The sequence below is a fragment of the Mixophyes fleayi genome, chromosome 6, assembly GCF_038048845.1.
Source record: "Mixophyes fleayi isolate aMixFle1 chromosome 6, aMixFle1.hap1, whole genome shotgun sequence".
Lineage (NCBI taxonomy): Eukaryota > Metazoa > Chordata > Amphibia > Anura > Limnodynastidae > Mixophyes > Mixophyes fleayi.
In genome coordinates this window covers 64,334,841-64,357,709 of record NC_134407.1, presented here as the reverse complement: position 1 = coordinate 64,357,709, position 22,869 = coordinate 64,334,841, and the positions used below count along the sequence as shown (strand labels likewise).

The following is a 22,869-nucleotide window of genomic DNA, read 5'->3' as shown; positions in this document are numbered from 1 at the left end:
ATTAATCGAAAATACAAAAATAAAACATGAAGCACAAAAATAGTCCATATAAATAGTCACTGCTTCATTCCTGATTTTTTTCTATGTTTTTATATGTGCATTTTTTTCACTGGCGTATTTCGACCCGTTTATGTTCTGTCTCTCCCACTAACGACATAGAGGCCTTGTGATATTGTAACAGATTCTGGATACTATATTACTAATCTTGATTAGCACTGGCTTACCTGAGGTGCGGAGTCTAACGATCTCCCCGATGTTCACCAAGAACCGCCACAAGGCGGGGTGGGCTTTGCTGCCAGGAGTCGCAGGTCGCGGTCCCCAGGTTTGCCTCAAGATGTAGTACAGCGGAGTGAAGCGGTGGAAGCGGAGTCAAGCAAGCCGGTTCGGTACACAGGAATGGAGTCAGGCAGAATCAGAAGGCAACTCGGAGTCAACAAGCCAGGTTCGGTACACGGGTCACAAGAATAGGAGAATGGTCAGCAAGCCGGGTCGGTACACAGGGATAGGAGAGCCAGGGAAGTCAAACAGGCAGAGATCAGCACACAGGAGACACTGGAAACTGGAAGACACTGCAATCCACGAAGAGCAGGAGCCAGGAACAGGTAAGTGTTGCTCTGACACTCAGCGAGTGTCAGAGTGAGGTTTTTATACTGAAGGGGATTCAAAATCCCCGCCTCTAGGGTTGTGGTCATGTGACCGCCTCCGAGTGCAGTCACATGGTCCTGAATGCGGAAGTGCGGCTGGACGGAGCGGCGGGGTAAGTCCGTGACAGATATTTAGTCCACTTTTGTTTTGAGCCAGGAGAATAGAATATATTCTTGTGTTTTTATTGTCCTTTTCAGGAATTATAGGAGAAACGAAGGGTGTAGTTGTAGATTGTGGTGCACTATTATGTGACGCACCAAAAAGGTTTTTATTGTATGATAATCTTGTCTAAATAAATCTTGATTGTGCTCTGCATTTGTTGTTACACGATACCCTACTAAAGCTGGGTACACACTACAGAAATTTCCACCAACTTTTTATGCAGAGAGATTTTACATGCGATCGATGATCCGATCGCTCGGTCCATGGACTGCATACACACTAGCCTTGTTTGGGACGATAAAGGGAAGAGCGGACGTCCCTTTAGCGACTTTTTACAGCCATGTTGTCGTGAGCAATGACTATAATTTCCTACTCACTGTTGTGGATCGGTCGTAAGTTTATACACACTACACAGCGGAAACGAGATTGGAACTAAAATATTAAACGGTACGACCAACCAAATGAGGCGCTAATCATCCATTTGGGGAGACTTTCGACCATCGTGGCACTGCACACACTGACCCGACTTTTGAACGAGCGGTCGTATGTCGGCTGTTTGAGCCGATTATTGGATGAAAACAGTGTAGTGTGTACCCAGCTTTACAGAGAACCATTAGTTAAGAGAGGTTTCCCAGCGCTTGACGCTTTGTGTATCATTTTTTGTTACGGTCTGGTGGATCGTGGTCCAAGCTGCAGGGTAACCTACGGAGCAATTTCATTTTAAAAATAAGATTTATCAGCTGCTTAGCGCCAGGGCGGTTCCCTCAGGGGACCAATTTGCTATCCTTTATATAACTGATAAAAACCGCTGGCCAGATCTAGTTTGTTCTTTAAAATCTCATATAACTGGTATTGTCACTCACAGAAAAAAAATATAACCACATGTAATCCATTATATTTTTTGTGCACAATAACCTTCTGATCAGTGGGGAATTTTTTTTTTACAAATATTCTTCCATCCAAATAGATCGCCTTCCAATTGACCTCCGATGAAAATGTTATATCTATTATCTTAGCAAATAAGTTGAAATCATAGACCTTTTAGCTGATAGAGTTCGGTAAAAAAGTGGTGTTATAATCACAATCCAGTAGCGGTGACCTTAGCTGACTCACATACCTGACTGCACCAATGTTTTGACAGCAAGGAGCAGAATTTGCTTCAGAGTCCAGCACGCTCGTCAACTGCAGACACCACTGGTTATAAAGTGATAATGAAGATTGGTTCACCTGTTCATGGGGTAGCGGCAACCTCTGCCAGACTGAGAAGTGCATTAGCAAAGTTGTGAAATGGCAATAGCTCCAGTACCACAATTAAACAGATAAAGCTAAGTCTGATGCATTTTGTTTAACTCAGTCAAACTTTTCAAAGACATACAGGGGCATTCTGATCTTTGTCCTCTTAAATAGAGAGCACTAGTCCCATCTTACTTAATTACCTTAATTAAACAATCTCTACCATATGGTTGTGTAATAAAGATCTAAAATTCACAGAAGCAATTGGCTGTTTGTGAATACGCTTGAAATATCTTTAAATGCAAACAGCTATGTTCAATATCATCAATAACTAGTAAAAGATGAGAAAATATATAATTCATAAATATAATCATTATAATTAACTTTGTGCCATTGAGTTTGGGTCATAATGACCAGAGGCATTTTAAATTACATGCATCTTTTTACTTAGTACTGTGATGCTTCCAAACCTCTCTGTAGCTGGAGTTAAGACCCATACCTACCTGTTTCCCGCTACTACTCTGTCAGCTGGCGTCATCCCAGAGAACTAGAGGGGCGCAAACTCTATAAAGACTATTATGACTCAACCTCAATGTTGGTGTAACAATTTCATGCCATTTTATTATGAGTTGTTTTATTTATTCTTTTGAGTAAACATTGCAGAACAGCTTTGTTCGGCATATGATCTGAGTCGCAATTCGATAAAATGGCCCCTGACTATTTTTTATGCCATGCCTAAATATGGGTAAAATCGTTGAGATCACAATATATCTGTGTAATGATAATAGAGTGTCGCAAATACAACGTAAATTCGTAAATTCATCAAAAACTTGGTTGCTCTCCTAAATGAACACTTGAGCATCCACAAAGATGTATTTAATTTACCAAGAGAAATGTGCTAAAGAATTAGAGTTTTCTTTGGAGAATCTTCAGAGGAGCCACCAACTAAAGTACCAGGAGTTCAAAAAAGATGTTAAGTGTGTCACTCTAAAAATGATAGTAAGTGTGTTACAAATTTATATGCGTGGAACACCTGGGAGTAAAAGTATGAATCTCCGGATTCTTCATCTCTGGCGTGTTCAGCCTCTTCAGCGCTTAAATTTAAAGCAGCGCTGCATTGTAAAGGGAAACTTCCCTTTACAATGCAGCGCCGCTTTAAATTTAAGCACTGAAGAGGCTGAACACGCCGGAGATGAAGAATCCGGAGATTCATACATTTACCCCCTGGTCTCATATTGCAGCGATTGTAGTAATTAGCTGGGAGACACTGTTTAGTTGTAAGACTGATTTTGTTTTTTTTAGTTTTTTTAATTTTTAAAGCTCTCATACTTATGTCAATGAAAAAGTTTAATTTTAGATGAAAAGTTTATTTTTGTTTAGGATGTTAGCAATAAAGTATGCCTGGATGTGGGCTGTTTCGCAGAGGTGCAAAGATGAAATATGAGTTCTATTAAAAGCATAGGGAAGAAAAATGAACGCTCTTCACCTGTTTATCTGATTATATACTCTCTTCTCACAAAATTAAATGGAGGTTTTAAATGAAGGTACGTGCATGGAGGTACAAAAGTGGCAGACTCATGCACCAAATCTGTCCACTGTACACTATAATCCCCAATCCTCTTAACTTGTGCCAACAGATGGTGGAGAATTTCATACAGCCTCATAATGTCACTATATAGTTCCACAATACCAGTATGAAGCGCCATACAGCCTCATAATGCCACCAAAATGGTGTCACTTTAGAGCATCACAATGCACTATATGAGCTATAGATTATCTACAACTGGATCTGATTTGCACTGTCTGGCTATAGCTTCTTCTAGTGCAGCTTATTTACTCATGTCAAAATAGTGGCCGATATAGAATTAGCTGAGCAGACTCTGGTGGCAGGTATAAGATCACATTAAGGTATGCCACATCTACAAAATGAAGAATTCATCCTGATTCATTTTCATTTTTGAGTAGCAGGTGTTAGGGGGTTCAGTGTATTTAAAAGTGTATAACATAACACAGGTTTCACTTAATTAATGAACAATCCTGATTGGTAACATGTCCTTTTAGAAAGTAATATGGGAATACAAAGTTTTGCTTGTCACAGACTATGTAATGCTTTCATTAAATAACCCACATATTTCTCTCCCAATTATGTTTGAGAACTGGATATTTACCTTACCCGGTTATAAGGTTAACAACTCCAAATTAGAGGCTCTATCATTCCACTTGCCCACCCACTCAAAAAGCTATAAGAGGTCAATTCTGCCATCCAGTATTTAGGCTTTTCTATAACTAAACATTATAACCAATTATTCCAATCAAAGTTCTTCCCATTAATTAAAACAATTCAAATAGATTTTAAAATGTGGAATACAATATACATTTCATGGATAGGCAAAATCAATGCCTTCAAATGTATGCCCTGCCCAGATTGCTTTACTCTTACAATGTCTTCTTATGTGTTTCTCAAAAACATACTCTTCAGTTCCTTCAAATATGGTGTAATAAATTTATATTGGTCAGCAAAAAACCCCGTCCGCAGGGCGATTCTGTCTAAATCACCAGCTTCTGGAGGCCTTGGTCTCCCTTTACTAGGCAAATACTATAAATACTCAAAATTGAGTCATATGAATGCTTGGCATTCAAACCTAGGTGTAAAGAAAATGGGTGGACATTGAGCGATCCCTCTTGGGAGAGGACAATCTGTATTCCCTTCCTTGGCTTATTGGTAATCTCAGACCAGCCTCATCCTATAAGATTCCAACAATTAAACTTTTTTGATTTAGGATAAAACTAATATTAAATCTAAACTCTTACCATATCGCTTGCCTCTTACCCCAATTTACTTTCATCCAATATTTCCTCCAGGAAACACTACAAGTTTATCACTCCCTTGGCTGAAAATAAGAATTAAGCTCTTTTTTCCCCATCTCTTGAGAATTAGCACCTCCCCACCTTTGCCGAACTTAGAGAGAAATACAGTTTAGCGCAATCAACCTTCTTGCAATATGTACAAATTTGAAATTTCATATTGTCACAGATTAAATCATCTAAACTAAGAAAACTAACTCAATAACTTGTTTATCCTGACATATTACTCTTAAACAAACCAATTACTTCACTTACCAAACATGGGGACAGGCTCATCAACCACAGAAGTAATGCAGCCAAAAATTCAAATTACTTAAGAATGGAAGAAGCAGGACACTCCATATAGAAACACCTTGCTAAATCATATATATTATGTCTCCTGCAAGGAATACTTATACTTCCTACCTATACTAGGTTTCCTGCTGTCATAATTACTAGCATGAACCCCAGGGAGATTGATAATGTAAGAGTTAAATGTCTTTAATAGGCAGAGAATCTCAGGCAGAGAATTGTGCATTAAATGTTAATGGCAACACAGTTCAATGCAGCAAGTACAACAGCAGGACTGGCAATATAGTTTAGGATGTCACAATTGGTAAAACAGTTCGTAGAAACATAAAGGCAAAGTTCAAGCATAGTTCTTAGCAGACAGGAGCTGCAATAGTCAAGTAGCATCCTCATGGAAGATGCTGCAGTGCAGCTGGAGGCAGATTGTGACACCAGCCTTTCACAAGACTTGGAGCCTTTGGCATGAAACATAAATCCACACTCTCAGGAACATTATAAGCATTATAGGCCTTGGGTTTCCTATCTGTCAACCCCAACTCCTCCACCCTTCTGCTTACCCCATTCACAAAATCATTTTTACCTTCACTACCACTCCCCACCCCCCAATTCCACACCTATATAAAAAAAATCGAAGCATTTTTTGACAACTGTATATGTGGTCAGAAAGTGAGGGTTCATGTTTTCACTCATATTGCCCTTCGGCTTGTGGGAAACATTTTTGCTTTCAGTAATCGCTATTGTTGCTACATTGTTTTGTTGAGTTGTGAGTTTTCTTCTTTATTTTTACATGTTGTTCTTACTTATCTATCAATTTCTATAAATAAAAAAAATTATAAAAATAAAAAACTAATACCAGACAGATGATTTTAGCGTCTGAAGAAATGATCAGGTAATGAAACGCGTCAATGTTTAATATGCTCATTGTTATCAGATACCATTTTGCACTAAATCTCAAAAGTTGACCATTGTTCTAGTGAGTTCATTAAGTAACTGACATTAATTCTTCCAGTTTAGACTTATAGCCTTAAAGAGACCATGGAAAAGTAATCACTTGAGGTGTTTCCGATAGAGAGACCGGGACTCTGCATTGTCAGAAATACAGATTAAAAAAGCTGGCTAGCCTGGTGAGCAAGTTTTTCATTATTTACCTCTAGAATTGAGGGGATATTTTATTCCTAAGAGTAGAGAACTATTTACATCTAACTTTTCATTGTGATTTAAAATAGAAAAAAAGGCTATATTATTAAGGATGATCTGGAGGTATACATTGGATTATATTTTATTTGGGAACTAAAATCCCGTAGGTATAAAACTTTAGTAATGCACTTACTGTATTTAATATATGATAGTCTTTTATATTATATGATTTTTATGATATGATATTTATATCTATTAAAATTGCTTATTAGACTGACTTGTTTTGCTGTTTTTTCTTAGAGTGGTAGATCTTAAAAGCGCTGGTTGTTTTTCTTTCTATATATTGATCTGACTAGAGCTTATTAAAGTTATTTTATCGTTTAACAATAAACATTGTCTACGCGATTTATGTGTTTCCAAAGCACAAAGCAATTTATTAGCAAAAGAATAACAATTAAATAAATAAGTACAGCCGATACTGGGTCCAGCTTACAGTCATTCAATCCTGAAGTCTGTGGTCAAAGAGACTGTAAGCTGATTTCACTGAGCAATATATATATACATTTGGTGTTGCAGTAAATACAATACAGATGACTTGACATGTTTCCATAGGCTCAGGCTCCAGGACAGTCCAGTATAGTGTAGTTTATAGTTCAGTTCAAACGACACCCTCCAAGGGTGAGGTCAGCTCTCCAAGAGGGGTCAGATGTATACTAATCTTGGATTGAACCTTAGATCTCAATAAAGTACATATAACATTATAATATTTAACTATAAACTCTGTTCATAAACGACTGTGGGTTGGAACTATTATAAAATGAACTATGTACAAGTGAATGTGTAAGTGTATGCGTGCGTTATTTATCGTGCGATTGCATCATAACAAGTGGCGTACTGATCGCAATCGCACGGTAAAGCAATATTAATCGATATACTTTCTTTCATCCAATTTTTCGACTTTGACATGCTTCACAAATCCCATAATCAGTAGCTGATCCACGTCTATTTAATTGACTATAGTGCCATCAAATAGTGTTATTTAAAAATTGTGTGTTAAAAATATTTAAAGGTGTGCTCTTGCCAGCCACTGCAACACACCAGTGGCTTAAACAACTTTAAAGCATGCTATATAAGAATTACATATGTTTTTTAAAAAACCACACCCCTGTATACCTTCTTATAGTGTTAATGAAATGTTATTTGTATTCAGATATTGATGTTTTTCAGAAAAAAACAAGAACATGGTGTTTTGTATCAGCTATTTATGCAGCTGAAACCTGACACACATTTGCTTACCTCTAGTCTACTGTACACCAGGGGCGGATCTAGAGAATTCTTTTACCCGGGGCAATTTAGGGGGGGCGATTTAGGCCCCGCCCCCTTTTTTACATCTGAGGCTGCCGGCGGCTGCATACTATGTGCAGGTTTGTTCAGCAGTGACAGGTAGGGACAGTGTGCTGCCCGGCCGCTCTGATTGTGTTTAAAACACAATCAGAGCAGCCGGGCAGCACACTGTCCCTGTCTGTCACTGCCGAACGGACCTGCACATAGTGTGCAGCCGCCGGCAAGCCCTTGCTAGGGGGGGGGGGGGCGATCGCCCCGATCGTTCCCCCCTGGATCCGCCACTGCTGTACACCAGTGTTGTATTTTTTAGGACAATTAGCCTTAAAATTGTTTCATTAAACATAGCCTTTTAAAAGTTATTTATCAAGATTGCCTAATTGCACATTTATACAAACAATGTAACCAATTACGGGACACCTTAATTTCGCTGGTGCACCAACATTTCTCCCAAAAGCCACATTTATGCCACTTTGTCCCATGTTATGGATTTTAAATAAGGGATTGACAACCCCACACCCTCTCATTTTTTTATTTCTGACACACTTTCATGTCCATAACTATGTTGTGAAGAGGAGAGATTGTAATGTCAGGAGTCTAACTTAATGTTTTGCTGTCTACTACAACCAGGGTTTTGTGGGTATGTGACTACAGCATCCTTTGGACTTCTACAAATATGCAAATTTTTTAGTGAGCTAATTTGTTGCAGTTACCATTTTTCTTCACTGTATGTATTCATACTACAAGGTCCTTTAGCCAGATTTCCTAGACAGTTTTGTGAAGTGACCTCAGAAGGTTGATTAATCTGTATTATTTTAGATTTTCAGCAAGTCCTTTAAACAGCTGACATTCTCCTTAATTTGTTTACAATTTCTTAACCACCTGGCTGCTTAAACCCACAGCACTGCCCTTACAGCTGCTTAAAAACATGCTTTTTATTAGTATTTCCCTATAAAGATAAAACATTTATATTATACCTATATTTGTATTTACTTTTTTTTAGACATAAATAACCCATGGTTGATATTATACCGCAATATTATATTTGTGTTCCAAACAAAATTCAAATGTGAGGTTTTCTCAAGCATGAATAAGATTGCACTGTGTTGCCAGCCTATTAAAAGTTTGTTTGTGTAAGGAAACATTAAGTTCAATTTACAATATTCTATTGCGCAGTGTTCTACCAATATGCTGAGCATTCCACCTCCTAAATGATCATTTGTTGAACAAATTCATGTCTTTATTAGTGAAAATACAGAGAAAACAGAGACTCCCCTGTTCCAAGATATTTGCTAATGCATGGTTAATTATCACATACAGCTTACTATAATTCATTTTACAGGGGACCTCCTGCAGCTAACATAGAAGAGTTTTATGAACCAAAATAACCTCACTATAGAGAGGAGGACTGTTATTTTTTTCTTCTCTTAACTACTAGTCAGACAGTTGCTGCTTCTCACTCCACATTACTAATTTGAACAAGGTTTTATTTTTATATTTGTCAGCAGCTAGACTGTAGGACGGTTGTTAAGCCTCTCTCAGGCCTAATTAGCGTAGCAATGCAGGCATTCATAATGAAAGTTGTGTCCCAGCGCAAAGAATTCAGCATTGGTCCTGCAGAAGCTTCCTGGCAGACAACTCCTGGCAGGTATAAGGTAACTTGTAGCTGCAATATTAAGTGACTAGAAATTCATAGGCTCCACAGTGGCTTATGCGTCTACATGACAACTAGTTTACATGTCTCCTGTCCAGTTACACCAAATGGGCCTATTTAAATATTTATTAGGTGATTATAGCTAGGGATGAGCGCGCTCGGATTTCTGAAATCCGAGCCCACCCGAACGTTGCGGATCCGAGTCGGATCCGAGACAGATCCGGGTATTGGCGCCAAATTCAAAAGTGAAACTGAGGCTCTGACTCATAATCCCGTTGTCGGATCTCGCGATACTCGGATCCTATAAATTCCCCGCTAGTCGCCGCCATCTTCACTCGGGCATTGATCAGGGTAGAGGGAGGGTGTGTTAGGTGGTCCTCTGTGCTGTTTAGTTCTGTGCTGTTTAGTGCTGTGCTGTTTAGTGCTGTGCTGTTTAGTGCTGTGCTGTGCTGTGCTGTGCTGTGTTCTGCAGTATCAGTCCAGTGGTGCTGTGTGCTGTGCTCTGTCCTTCTGAGGTCAGTGGTGCTGCTGGGTCCTGTGCTGTGTCCTGTTCAGTCCAGTGGTGCTGTGTCCTGTGCTCTGTGCTTCTAAGGGCATAGTTATTTCCCCAATATTCCCCTGTGTTTAAAAAAATAAAAAAAAGTTTTTTTTATAAAATACCAAAAACTACTTTAATATTTTTTAATTACCACAAAATTTTCACAACCAATCCTGCAGTATAAGCCCATTGGTACTGCAATATTACCAAGTTCACACATTCAGCAGTAAAAGTCCAGTGGTACTGCAATATTACAAAGTTTACACATTCTGCAGTATCAGTCCAGTGGTGCTGTGTCCTGTGCTCTGTCCTGCTGAGTTCCGTAGTGCTGCTGGGTCCTGTGCCGTGTCCTGTTCAGTCCAGTGGTGCTGTGTCCTGTGCTCTGTGCTTCTAAGGGCATAGTTATTTCCCCATTATTCCCAAGTTTGTAAAAAATAAAAAAAAAGTAAAAAAAAATAAAAAAATTAAAAAAAAAAAAAAATATATAATAATTATAACCAAATTTGCAAAACCAATCCAGCATTATAAGTCCATTGGTACTGCAATATTACCAAGTTCACACATTCAGCAGTAAAAGTCCAGTGGTACTGCAATATTACAAAGTTTACACATTCTGCAGTATCAGTCCAGTGGTGCTGTGTCCTGTGCTCTGTCCTGCTGAGTTCCGTAGTGCTGCTGGGTCCTGTGCCGTGTCCTGTTCAGTCCAGTGGTGCTGTGTCCTGTGCTCTGTGCTTCTAAGGGCATAGTTATTTCCCCATTATTCCCAAGTTTGTAAAAAATAAAAAAAAAGTAAAAAAAAATAAAAAATTAAAAAAAAAAAAAATATATATAATAATTATAACCAAATTTGCAAAACCAATCCAGCATTATAAGTCCATTGGTACTGCAATATTACCAAGTTCACACATTCAGCAGTAAAAGTCCAGTGGTACTGCAATATTACAAAGTTTACACATTCTGCAGTATCAGTCCAGTGGTGCTGTGTCCTGTGCTCTGTCCTGCTGAGTTCCGTAGTGCTGCTGGGTCCTGTGCCGTGTCCTGTTCAGTCCAGTGGTGCTGTGTCCTGTGCTCTGTGCTTCTAAGGGCATAGTTATTTCCCCATTATTCCCAAGTTTGTAAAAAATAAAAAAAAAGTAAAAAAAAATAAAAAATTTAAAAAAAAAAAAATATATATAATAATTATAACCAAATTTGCAAAACCAATCCAGCATTATAAGTCCATTGGTACTGCAATATTACCAAGTTCACACATTCTGCAGTATCTTGTGCTACATATAATGGAGACCAAAAATTTGGAGGATAAAGTAGGGAAAGATCAAGACCCACTTCCTCCTAATGCTGAAGCTGCTGCCACTAGTCATGACATAGACGATGAAATGCCATCAACGTCGTCTTCCAAGCCCGATGCCCAATCTCGTAGTACCGGGCATGTAAAATCCAAAAAGCCCAAGTTAAGAAAAAGTAGCAAAAAGAGAAACTTAAAATCATCTGAGGAGAAACGTAAAGTTGCCAATATGCCATTTACGACACGGAGTGGCAAGGAACGGCTTAGGCCCTGGCCCGTGTTCATGACTAGTGGTTCAGCTTCACCCACGGATCTTAGCCCTCCTCCTCCTCCCCCCCCCTACAAAAAATTGAAGAGAGTTATGCTGTCAGCAACAAAACAGCAAACAACTCTGCCTTCTAAAGAGAAATTATCACAAATCCCCAAGGCGAGTCCAAGCGTGTTGGTGGTTGTCAAGCCTGACCTTCCCATCACTGTACGGGAAGAGGTGGCTCGGGAGGAGGCTATTGATGATGTAGCTGGCGCTGTGGAGGAACTTGATGATGAGGATGGTGATGTGGTTATTGTAAATGAGGCACCAGGGGGGGAAACAGCTGATGTCCATGGGATGAAAAAGCCCATCGTCATGCCTGGTCAGAAGACCAAAAAATGCACCTCTTCGGTCTGGAGTTATTTTTATCCAAATCCAGACAACCAATGTATGGCAATATGTAGCTTATGTAAAGCTCAAATAAGCAGGGGTAAGGATCTTGCCCACCTAGGAACATCCTCCCTTATACGTCACCTGAATAACCTTCATAGTTCAGTGGTTAGTTCAGGAACTGGGGCTAGGACCCTCATCGGTACAGGGACACCTAAATCCCGTGGTCCAGTTGGATACACACCAGCAACACCCTCCTCGTCAACTTCCTCCACAATCTCCATCAGATTCAGTCCTGCAGCCCAAGTCACCAGCCAGACTGAGTCCTCCTCAATACGGGATTCATCCGAGGAATCCTGCAGCGGTACGCCTACTACTGCCACTGCTGCTGTTGCTGCTGTTAGTCGGTCATCTTCCCAGAGGGGAAGTCGTAAGACCGCTAAGTCTTTCACCAAACAATTGACCGTCCAACAGTCGTTTGCCATGACCACCAAATACGATAGTAGTCACCCTATTGCAAAGCGTATAACTGCGGCTGTAACTGCAATGTTGGTGTTAGACGTGCGCCCGGTGTCCGCCATCAGTGGAGTGGGATTTAGAGGGTTGATGGAGGTATTGTGTCCCCGGTACCAAATCCCCTCGAGATTCCACTTCACTAGGCAGGCGATACCAAAAATGTACAGAGAAGTACGATCAAGTGTCCTCAGTGCTCTTAAAAATGCGGTTGTACCCACTGTCCACTTAACCACGGACATGTGGACAAGTGGTTCTGGGCAAACGAAGGACTATATGACTGTGACAGCCCACTGGGTAGATGCATCCCCTTCCGCAGCAACAGCAACAGCTGCATCAGTAGCAGCATCTACAAAATGGCTGCTCATGCAAAGGCAGGCAACATTGTGCATTACAGGCTTTAATAAGAGGCACAACGCTGCCAACATATTAGAGAAAATGAGGGAAATTATCTCCCAGTGGCTTACCCCACTTAGACTCTCATGGGGATTTGTGGTGTCAGACAATGCCAGTAACATTGTGCGGGCATTAAATATGGGCAATTTCCAGCACGTCCCATGTTTTGCCCACACCATTAATTTGGTGGTGCAGCATTACCTCAAGAGTGACAGGGGTGTGCAGGAGATGCTTGCGGTGGCCCGCAAAATTGCTGGACACTTTCGGCATTCAGCCAGTGCCTACCGCAGACTAGAGGCACATCAGAAAAGCTTGAACCTGCCCTGCCATCACCTCAAACAAGAGGTTGTGACGCGCTGGAACTCCACCCTCTATATGCTGCAGAGGATGGAGGAGCAGCAAAAGGCCATTCAGGCCTACACAGCCACCTACGACATAGGCAAAGGAGTGGGGATGCGCCTGAGTCAAGCGCAGTGGAGACTGATTTCCGTGTTGTGCAAGGTTCTGCAGCCATTTGAACTTGCCACACGAGAAGTCAGTTCCGACACTGCCAGCTTGAGTCAGGTCATTCCCCTGATCAGGCTGTTGCAGAAGCAGCTGGAGAAAGTGAGGGAGGAGCTGGTAAGCCATTGCGATTACAGCAAGCATGTAGCTCTTGTGGATGTAGCCCTTCGTACGCTTTGCCAGGATCCGAGGGTGGTCACTCTTTTAAAGTCAGAGGAATACATTCTGGCCACCGTGCTCGATCCTCGGTTTAAAGCGTATGTTGTGTCTCTGTTTCCGGCGGACACAAATCTACAGCGGTGCAAAGACCTGCTGGTCAGGAGATTGTCCTCTGAAGAGGACCGTGACATGCCAACAGCTCCACCCTCATTTTCTTCCACATCTATGGCTGCGAGGAAAAAGCTCAGTTTTCCCAAAAGAGGCACTGGCGGGGATGCTGATAACATCTGGTCCGGACTGAAGGACCTGCCAACCATTGCAGACATGTCTACTCTCGCTGCATTGGATGCTGTCACAATAGAAAAAATTGTGGATGATTACTTTGCTGACACCATCCAAGTAGACATGTCAGACAGTCCATATTGTTACTGGCAGGAAAAAAAGGCAGTTTGGAAGCCCCTGTACAAACTGGCTCTATTTTACCTGAGTTGTCCCCCCTCCAGTGTGTACTCGGAAAGAGTTTTTAGTGCAGCGGGGAACCTGGTCAGTGAGCGGCGAAGGAGGTTGCTTCCTCACAACGTTGAAAAAATGATGTTTATAAAAATGAATAATCAATTCCTCAATGAAGTACAGCACTGCCCTCCAGATACTACAGAGGGACCTGTGGTTGTGGAGTCCAGCGGGGACGAATTGATAATGTGTGATGAGGAGGAAGTAGACACTGTAGGGGGAGAGGAATCAGAGGTTGAGGATGAGGACGACATCTTGCCTCAGTAGAGCCTGTTTAGTCTGTACAGGGAGAGATGAATAGCTTTTTTGGTGTGGGGGCCCAAACAAACCAATCATTTCAGTCAAAGTTGTTTGGTAGGCCCTGTCGCTGAAATGATTGGTTTGTTAAAGTGTGCATGTCCTATTTCAACAGCAGACCTCTCAACTGCAGCTCATCCCTCCTCTGCGGGGATAATGTCTCCTGTGCTCTGACACGTCACTCTGTGTACTCTCAGCCTCAGGATCTGACACTACAGCTACCATGCCTCTTGTAGCAGCCCTCACTCCAGGGCCTCTTCCATGTGCAGTGTCCCCCTCTCTCTTGGGTTCACTATAGTGGCATGGAGTTCTCCCCCTCATCCAGGGCACACATTCCTTGCCCTGGCTCAGTCACCACGCTCAGACTTCCAGGCAATGCTGGGGGAGCCTGGGAGCTTCCACCCCAGGTCCCCAGCTACAACTCTCCTCTCCTGTGTCTTCTCTCTCTTTCTGACACTTGAAAGATCGTGCCTTTAAATGAAAAAGTCAGTCTTGATTGCACGACTATGTGCAAGTGCAACAGGGACATTTTTTTGGGTTTACAAAGTCAAACAGTAACACTACGACCCTGTCTGTCTGGGGTCTGTCAATGACGAATTGTCTGGAGCATGTTTTGAGGAGGTATTGTGGCCCCGGTATCAAATTGGGTACCGGGGCCACCCCACTATGCAGTCCAGATACTTGTTTGGTGGAATTCCGACACGTGGAGGGTTTTTTAATTATATTGTGGCCTCGGTACCAAATTGTGTACCGGGGCCACCACACTACGCAGTCAAGATACTTGTTTGGTGGAATTCAGACCAGTTGAGGGTTTTATTATTATATTGTGTGGACCACTCTATCTATACCACACTACAACTCTATACCACTCTATTTCCTACTTTAATTCTATTTAATTCTATTTCCTACTTTAATTCTATTACTAATTAATTACCATAAAGAGGAACCAAAAAAACCAATTTTACCAAAAGTATAATATGACTTAGACTTACAAACACTACACTTGAAAGATCGTGCCTTTAAATGAAAAAGTCAGTCTTGATTGCACGACTATGTGCAAGTGCAACAGGGACATTTTTTTGGGTTTACAAAGTCAAACAATAACACTACGACCCTGTCTGTCTGGGGTCTGTCAATGACGAATTGTCTGGAGCATGTTTTGAGGAGGTATTGTGGCCCCGGTATCAAATTGGGTACCGGGGCCACCCCACTATGCAGTCCAGATACTTGTTTGGTGGAATTCCGACACGTGGAGGGTTTTTTAATTATATTGTGGCCTCGGTACCAAATTGTGTACCGGGGCCACCACACTACGCAGTCAAGATACTTGTTTGGTGGAATTCAGACCAGTTGAGGGTTTTATTATTATATTGTGTGGACCACTCTATCTATACCACACTACAACTCTATACCACTCTATTTCCTACTTTAATTCTATTTAATTCTATTTCCTACTTTAATTCTATTACTAATTAATTAACATAAAGAGGAACCAAAAAAACCAATTTTACCAAAAGTATAATATGACTTAGACTTACAAACACTACACTTGAAAGATCGTGCCTTTAAATGAAAAAGTAAGTCTTCATTGCACGACTATGTGCAACAGGGACAGTTTTTTTCTTTACAAAGTCAACTAATAACACTTGGACCCTGTCTGTCTTTAACATACTTAATGGGATCTCAATGACGAATTGTCTGTAGCATGTTTGGAGGAGGTATTGTGGCCCCGGTATCAAGTTGGGTACCGGGGCCACCCCACTACGCAGTCCAGATACTTGTTTGGTGGAATTCTGACACGTGGAGGGTGTATTTATTTTATTGTGGCCCCGGTATCAAGTTGGGTACCGGGGCCACCCCACTACGCAGTCCAGATACTTGTTTGGTGGAATTCTGACACGTGGAGGGTGTATTTATTTTATTGTGGCCCCGGTATCAAGTTGGGTACCGGGGCCACCCCACTACGCAGTCCAGATACTTGTTTGGTGGAATTCTGACACGTGGAGGGTGTATTTATTTTATTGTGGCCCCGGTATCAAGTTGGGTACCGGGGCCACCCCACTACGCAGTCCAGATACTTGTTTGGTGGAATTCTGACACGTGGAGGGTGTATTTATTTTATTGTGGCCCCGGTATCAAGTTGGGTACCGGGGCCACCCCACTACGCAGTCCAGATACTTGTTTGGTGGAATTCTGACACGTGGAGGGTGTATTTATTTTATTGTGGCCCCGGTATCAAGTTGGGTACCGGGGCCACCCCACTACGCAGTCCAGATACTTGTTTGGTGGAATTCTGACACGTGGAGGGTGTATTTATTTTATTGTGGCCCCGGTACCAAATTGTGTACCGGGGCCACCACACTACGCAGTCAAGATAGATAGATGCGTATCATAGATAAAGTACATTCAGTGGTGTGGGGCAAATTGAAAAATATTCAAAATGCACTGACATTATCAAAAACAAGAGGTTGTCACATGCTAAAACTCCAACATGTATATGATGGAGAGGATGGAGGAGCAGCCGTATGTGTAGTGTAATGCAGACCTGTTGAAGGTTTTTTATATATTTTATTGTGGTGCCCAGTGCCCACTCCTCTACGCAGTCCAGGTACATTTATTGGTGCGAATCAAACAAGTTGATGGTTTTCTTATTATATATATTGTGGTGACCCACTCCTCTACGCAGTCCAGGTACATTTATTGGTGCGAATCAAACAAGTTGATGGTTTTCTTATTATATATATTGTGGTGACCCACTCCTCTACGCAGTCCAGGTACATTTATTGGTGCGATTCATAAAAGTTCAGGGTTTTTAAGATATTGTGGTGACCCACTCCTCTACGCAGTCCAGGTACATTTATTGGTGCGATTCATAAAAGTTCAGGGTTTTTAATATATTGTGGTGACCCACTCCTCTACGCAGTCCAGGTACATTTATTGGTGCGAATCAAACAAGTTGATGGTTTTCTTATTATATATATTGTGGTGACCCACTCCTCTACGCAGTCCAGGTACATTTATTGGTGCGATTCATAAAAGTTCAGGGTTTTTAAGATATTGTGGTGACCCACTCCTCTACGCAGTCCAGGTACATTTATTGGTGCGAATCAAACAAGTTGATGGTTTTCTTATTATATATATTGTGGTGACCCACTCCTCTACGCAGTCCAGGTACATTTATTGGTGCGATTCATAAAAGTTCAGGGTTTTTAATATATTGTGGTGACCCACTCCTCTACGCAGTCCAGGTACATTTATTGGTGCGAATCAAACCAGTTGATGGTTTTCTTATTATATATATTGTGGTGACCCACTCCTCTACGCAGTCCAGGTACATTTATTGGTGCGATTCATAAAAGTTCAGGGTTTTTAATATATTGTGGTGACCCACTCCTCTACGCAGTCCAGGTACATTTATTGGTGCGAATCAAACAAGTTGATGGTTTTCTTATTATATATATTGTGGTGACCCACTCCTCTACGCAGTCCAGGTACATTTATTGGTGCGATTCATAAAAGTTCAGGGTTTTTAAGATATTGTGGTGACCCACTCCTCTACGCAGTCCAGGTACATTTATTGGTGCGAATCAAACAAGTTGATGGTTTTCTTATTATATATATTGTGGTGACCCACTCCTCTACGCAGTCCAGGTACATTTATTGGTGCGATTCATAAAAGTTCAGGGTTTTTAATATATTGTGGTGACCCACTCCTCTACGCAGTCCAGGTACATTTATTGGTGCGAATCAAACCAGTTGATGGTTTTCTTATTATATATATTGTGGTGACCCACTCCTCTACGCAGTCCAGGTACATTTATTGGTGCGATTCATAAAAGTTCAGGGTTTTTAATATATTGTGGTGACCCACTCCTCTACGCAGTCCAGGTACAATTATTGGTGCGAATCATAAAAGTTCAGGGTTTTTAATATATATTGTGGTGACCCACTCCTCTACGCAGTCCAGAAAGATACCTTGTTGCAACGTTTTGGACTAATAACTATATTGTGAGGTGTTCAGAATACACTGTAAATTAGTGGAAATGCTTGTTATTGAATGTTATTGAGGTTAATAATAGCCTAGGAGTGAAAATAAGCCCAAAAACTTGATTTTTAAACTTTTTATGTTTTTTTCAAAAAAAATCCGAATCCAATACCTTAAATCCGAACCGAGACCTTTCGTCAAGTGTTTTGCGAGACAAATCCGAACCTCAAAAATAACGAAAATCCGGATCCAAAACACAAAACACGAGACCTCAAAAGTCGCCGGTGCACATCCCTAATTATAGCAAAACTAAATGGAGGTGGTTTTGTGGCGGATCAGGGACGCACCGTAAGGTGTACACCACTAATTTAACTGTCCAAACAGAAGACGTGATCATTTTAATTCAGCATTCTATTTTTCACTTTCACAAATGTTACAATCATCGGAGGAGCTGAGATTTTGTCTAAGCTAGATTGTTTCTTTTAATGTAAGGAGGTGTGTACTAGGGTTTGGTTCACAGTTAAGTTAGAGTCTGGAAAGATAGCAAAGTAACATGTTTGTGAAAATATAGTTAATATTAATGGCTTAAATTTTTCTTTTCACTAATAAATGGGTAAGAGGCTTCCGTCTGTAACAGGTTGACCATGAATGTCTAAAATAGCCAAACTCCACTTGCAAAACTTGTAAATGTCGCTGCAAAATGCAGGACAAGGCGAATATTTTAAGGAATAGTTTGGAAAATTTAAGATGTAAGTTATAAACTTAAAATGATACAAATAACTTGATAGATAAAAAATGTGCATATTGGGCCTGATTCGTGTTCGCACGTAACTCCAATTGTGTGCTGTATCTTGCGTGAATTCACTCTGCACATGCTCCGAAGCGGAGCTTACGCCAATGAACGCAAATGCATGCAATTTATGTCTGAGTGCAAGTGACACTTAAAGGATGAACGGAAGTGAGAAGAAGCGAATGAATGTCGCAATGTACAGTAAGAATGTGCAGGGGCTGTTCCAATGGTGGGGTACGAAAATTAGGTGGTGGTGTCACCGACAGTGACTACCACGATGGTACCAAAATGAAAATAAAGTGGGCGGCAGTCTGATAAGAAATCATGATCTCCAGTAGCATGTTGCTACTACGTCATTTTCAATTGCGACTTGTGACTGACTATTTTTAAAGTGGCAATGCCGTTTGTCATCCCACCTAATCCACTTAAGCCTAAGTCTAATAGTTAGGTGGGATGAGAAGCCCACTTGGTCTGTCATTCTTAAGGTCATTCCTCCTTTCTTGTAAGTCGGCTAAGTAATTATCGTTTTGGTACCATCGTGGTAGTCACTGTCGGTGTTATCAGCACCGTTAAAGTGACTACCACCGGTTCCAACGCAAGTGCAAATCCTGGTTTTCATATAAGTTCACTTGTTCGAGATATATTGTTTGCATCAGCTGCAGGGCAGATGTAAGTGTCAACTTATAGTGATGACTGACACAACATTGTCTTTGTATGAAAATCTACACATATGCATGCCGCTAAATAGCAAGTAACAGACTATAAAAACACATTGTATGTACAGTATGCATTAAAAACGTCCTGATTCAAGTACATAATATAAAGATTATTTAACTATTTTTTCTTTAAAACACAGATTTTTATTAATAATTATAGTATTATGAGTTGTTCATTTATTTTCTAAAATAATGTGTCCATTTATGTATGGGCAGTAACATTCAGTGCTCAAACGTAGTTTGCCTGCAAGTTGCGTTCAGACTTGAATCAGGTCTATTATCTACAGTATCTGTGTCAGCAAATGTATAGTGTTTAACACGCTGTACCTTTCAAGAGGGAGGGGTCAGGTACATAATTTACATGACAGAGCCATGCCACTATTCGTGCATAAAATGAAAAAATGTTTGAAAATTACAATAATGTGTTTGCATTATTGGACACACATTTTTGGCACATACACAAATTGGATCTTTTTTTTGTATGTATTATTGCCCTTTGTGTACGTTTGCACTAGAATATATAGTGACACAGGTCAGAAAAAATATCGCTATACTGTACAGTATGCTGAGGTGTCTGCTAGAGCAACTGGTTAGTGTGTTTAGTTTGTTTGTTTGCTTTATAGTTAGTCCATAAGCTTAATCAATTTAAATAACTGCATAATAGCTGGTGGCATCTAGAGCTTGTATAAAAAGTAAATGAAAATGTAAGAGCAGTTACAAATATATATAAACATAATACATATGTTGCATCAGTTGCTTTATATAAATAACTAATACTTTTTAGTTATACATTTATATTCACTCAATTTGTTAGTTTCGGTAATGTCAGACCCATTATTGAACACTTGGGGCTAGATTTACTAAGCTGCGGGTTTGAAAAAGTGGGGATGTTGCCTATAGCAACCAATCAGATTCTAGCTTTCTTTTATTTAGTACCTTCTACAAAACGACAGCTAGAATCTGATGGGTTGCCATAGGCAACATCCCCACCTTTTCAAACTTGCAGCTTAGTAAATCTAGCCCTTTGTAACAGTTTAATCTGGTCTTTACCTATAGCAACCTCATTTACCACAAGGCAAGCACAATTAACAATAATTAATTTGCAACAGGTCTTAAGCATGTAGTCCAATATGTTCAGCAATTGGACAGGTAGGCAAACCAATGGAATTAGACAGAATGCAAAGTTCAAAAAAGTAGTGCCAGGAACAAGATCTTTATATAGTAATGATTGTTATTGCTTTTTCGGCGGTTCCCAAACTGTGCGCTGCGGCTCCCAGGGGTGCCGCGGCGCTGTCACTGTGGTGCCGCGGGCCAGTCATAGAAAAAAGAAAGAAAACAGAAACTTACCAATCCGCGCGGCGCCGGGACCCAGAAGCCTCCTCTCTCCCGCAGCTGTCACTGAATATCGACGTCAGTGACAAGCTGCTGCGGGAGAGAGGAGGCTGCTGGGTCCCGGCGCCGCGCGGATTGGTAAGTTTCTGTTTTCTTTCTTTTTTCTATGACTGGCGCCTGGCGTGGGGCAGAATGAGAGGGATCGTGGCAGAGGAGGGGGACAGAGAGCAGAGGAGGGGGACAGAGGGAAGAGGAGGGGGACAGAAGGAAGAGCAGGGGGACAGAGGGAAGAGGACGGAGACAGAGGGCAGAGGAGGGGGACGGAGGGCAGAGGACGAGGACAGAGGGCAGAGAAGGGGGACAAAGGGCAGAGGAGGGAGACAGAGGGCAGAGGAGGGGGACAGAGGGCTCTTAAGCACTATTTTAATACATTTTGAAATTGTGATTTATGAAGTAGAAAGAGTGCTTCCACTAATGAAAACATTTTTTTATTTTTTTTTAGCTAACTATAACCACTGTCTATAATCAATACCAGCGCTTACATTTATATATATTTCTTTCATTTAAGAGAATTCAGACTGTTGACCAATTCTCTCATTTTACTGAATAACAAATCATACACTGAAATGTTGCTCTCTGTGAGGCTTTTTGTATTTGAAATCTCTGAAACTCACTTTTTAAAATTTACATTGCTTTATGTAACAAAGCATCTTAAGAAAAAATATGCTGTTTACATAAGTATTTAATACCTATTTTTTGGAAGCTCTAAGTTTATACTTGTAAGAATAATTGATAAACCAGGGAACAATAGCCTGACCCCTGAATTGTAGGACCATCCCTACCATGTTTAATGCCTGCCTTTACCTTGTATGTCCATGTTTTATATATGCCTTGCTTTCTCTACTGTGGCACTTTTTAAATAAGCAACAGAAACAATAATAATAATAATAATAATAATAATCATAATAATATTTATTGGCCTCTACCATTAAAATTATTGCAATTTTTTTAAATTAAAAAGCACAATTAAACATTCAAAAGAAATTAGAAATAAAGTAATACAAATGCATAAACTAGCAAAAGGGTATGATATCAATTTCCAAGACAATATCCAAGTGTTTGGCTTTCACAGTGAGCCCCATTAGTCCAATTAGCAGAAACTAGAATCAACGTCAAACCACCCAGACGCTACCTATAAAAGGTTGATCCTCAAATTCTCTGTGCAAATAAGGAGACACGAGAAAAGCCACAGAGACCAACAATCATTTGGAAGGAAATACAAAGTTCAGTAGCTGAGATTGAAGTGAACCATATTAAGAGCTCTACATAGCACTGATCTGTATGGGAGGGTTGAAAAAAATAAGCCATTGCTCAAAATTAATAATGTAAAAGCATGTCTAAAGTTTGCCAAAAAGCATAAGAGTGACTCAGCTGTGGTGTGAGAACCCTTATTGTGGTCTAATGAGACCAAGATAGAACATATGGCCAAAGTTCAAAGCATTATGTGTGGAGCAAATCTAACATTGACAACACCTCAGAAACATTATACCTACAGTGAACTGCGGTGGTGTTAACATTAGGCTGTAGGGCTACTTTCATCAGCACGGGTCTGGTCAACATGTGTTAAGAATATATGGCATTAAATACAGGAAAATACTGCAAGAACTTGTTTCAGCCTGCTAAAAAAAACTTAAGCTTGGGTGAAAGTTAACTGAACGTAATCATAGTACACAAATATCAACTTTAAATTTCAGTGTACAAAAAAACTATCAAGTATTTGTGTGCTACATGAAATAACAGTCAGTATTTAACTTATGTGCAAAACAGAATACTAATTTGCACCCCTTGCATTGTAACATGGTTTTGTCCAGGAGACTGA

At 40.6% G+C, this 22,869-nt stretch overlaps 1 long non-coding RNA gene across 1 annotated transcript in view; it reads right to left on the bottom strand.

Annotated features, from left to right (window-relative positions):
• The window catches only part of LOC142160286 (uncharacterized), a 160,001-nt gene extending 145,394 nt beyond the window's left edge, over positions 1 to 14,607 (bottom strand). The window contains exon 1 of the long non-coding RNA XR_012693134.1: positions 14,288 to 14,607. This is a non-coding gene — a long non-coding RNA (uncharacterized LOC142160286). The remainder of the gene's footprint in view (positions 1 to 14,287) is intronic.
• Positions 14,608 to 22,869: the final 8,262 nt, after the last annotated feature.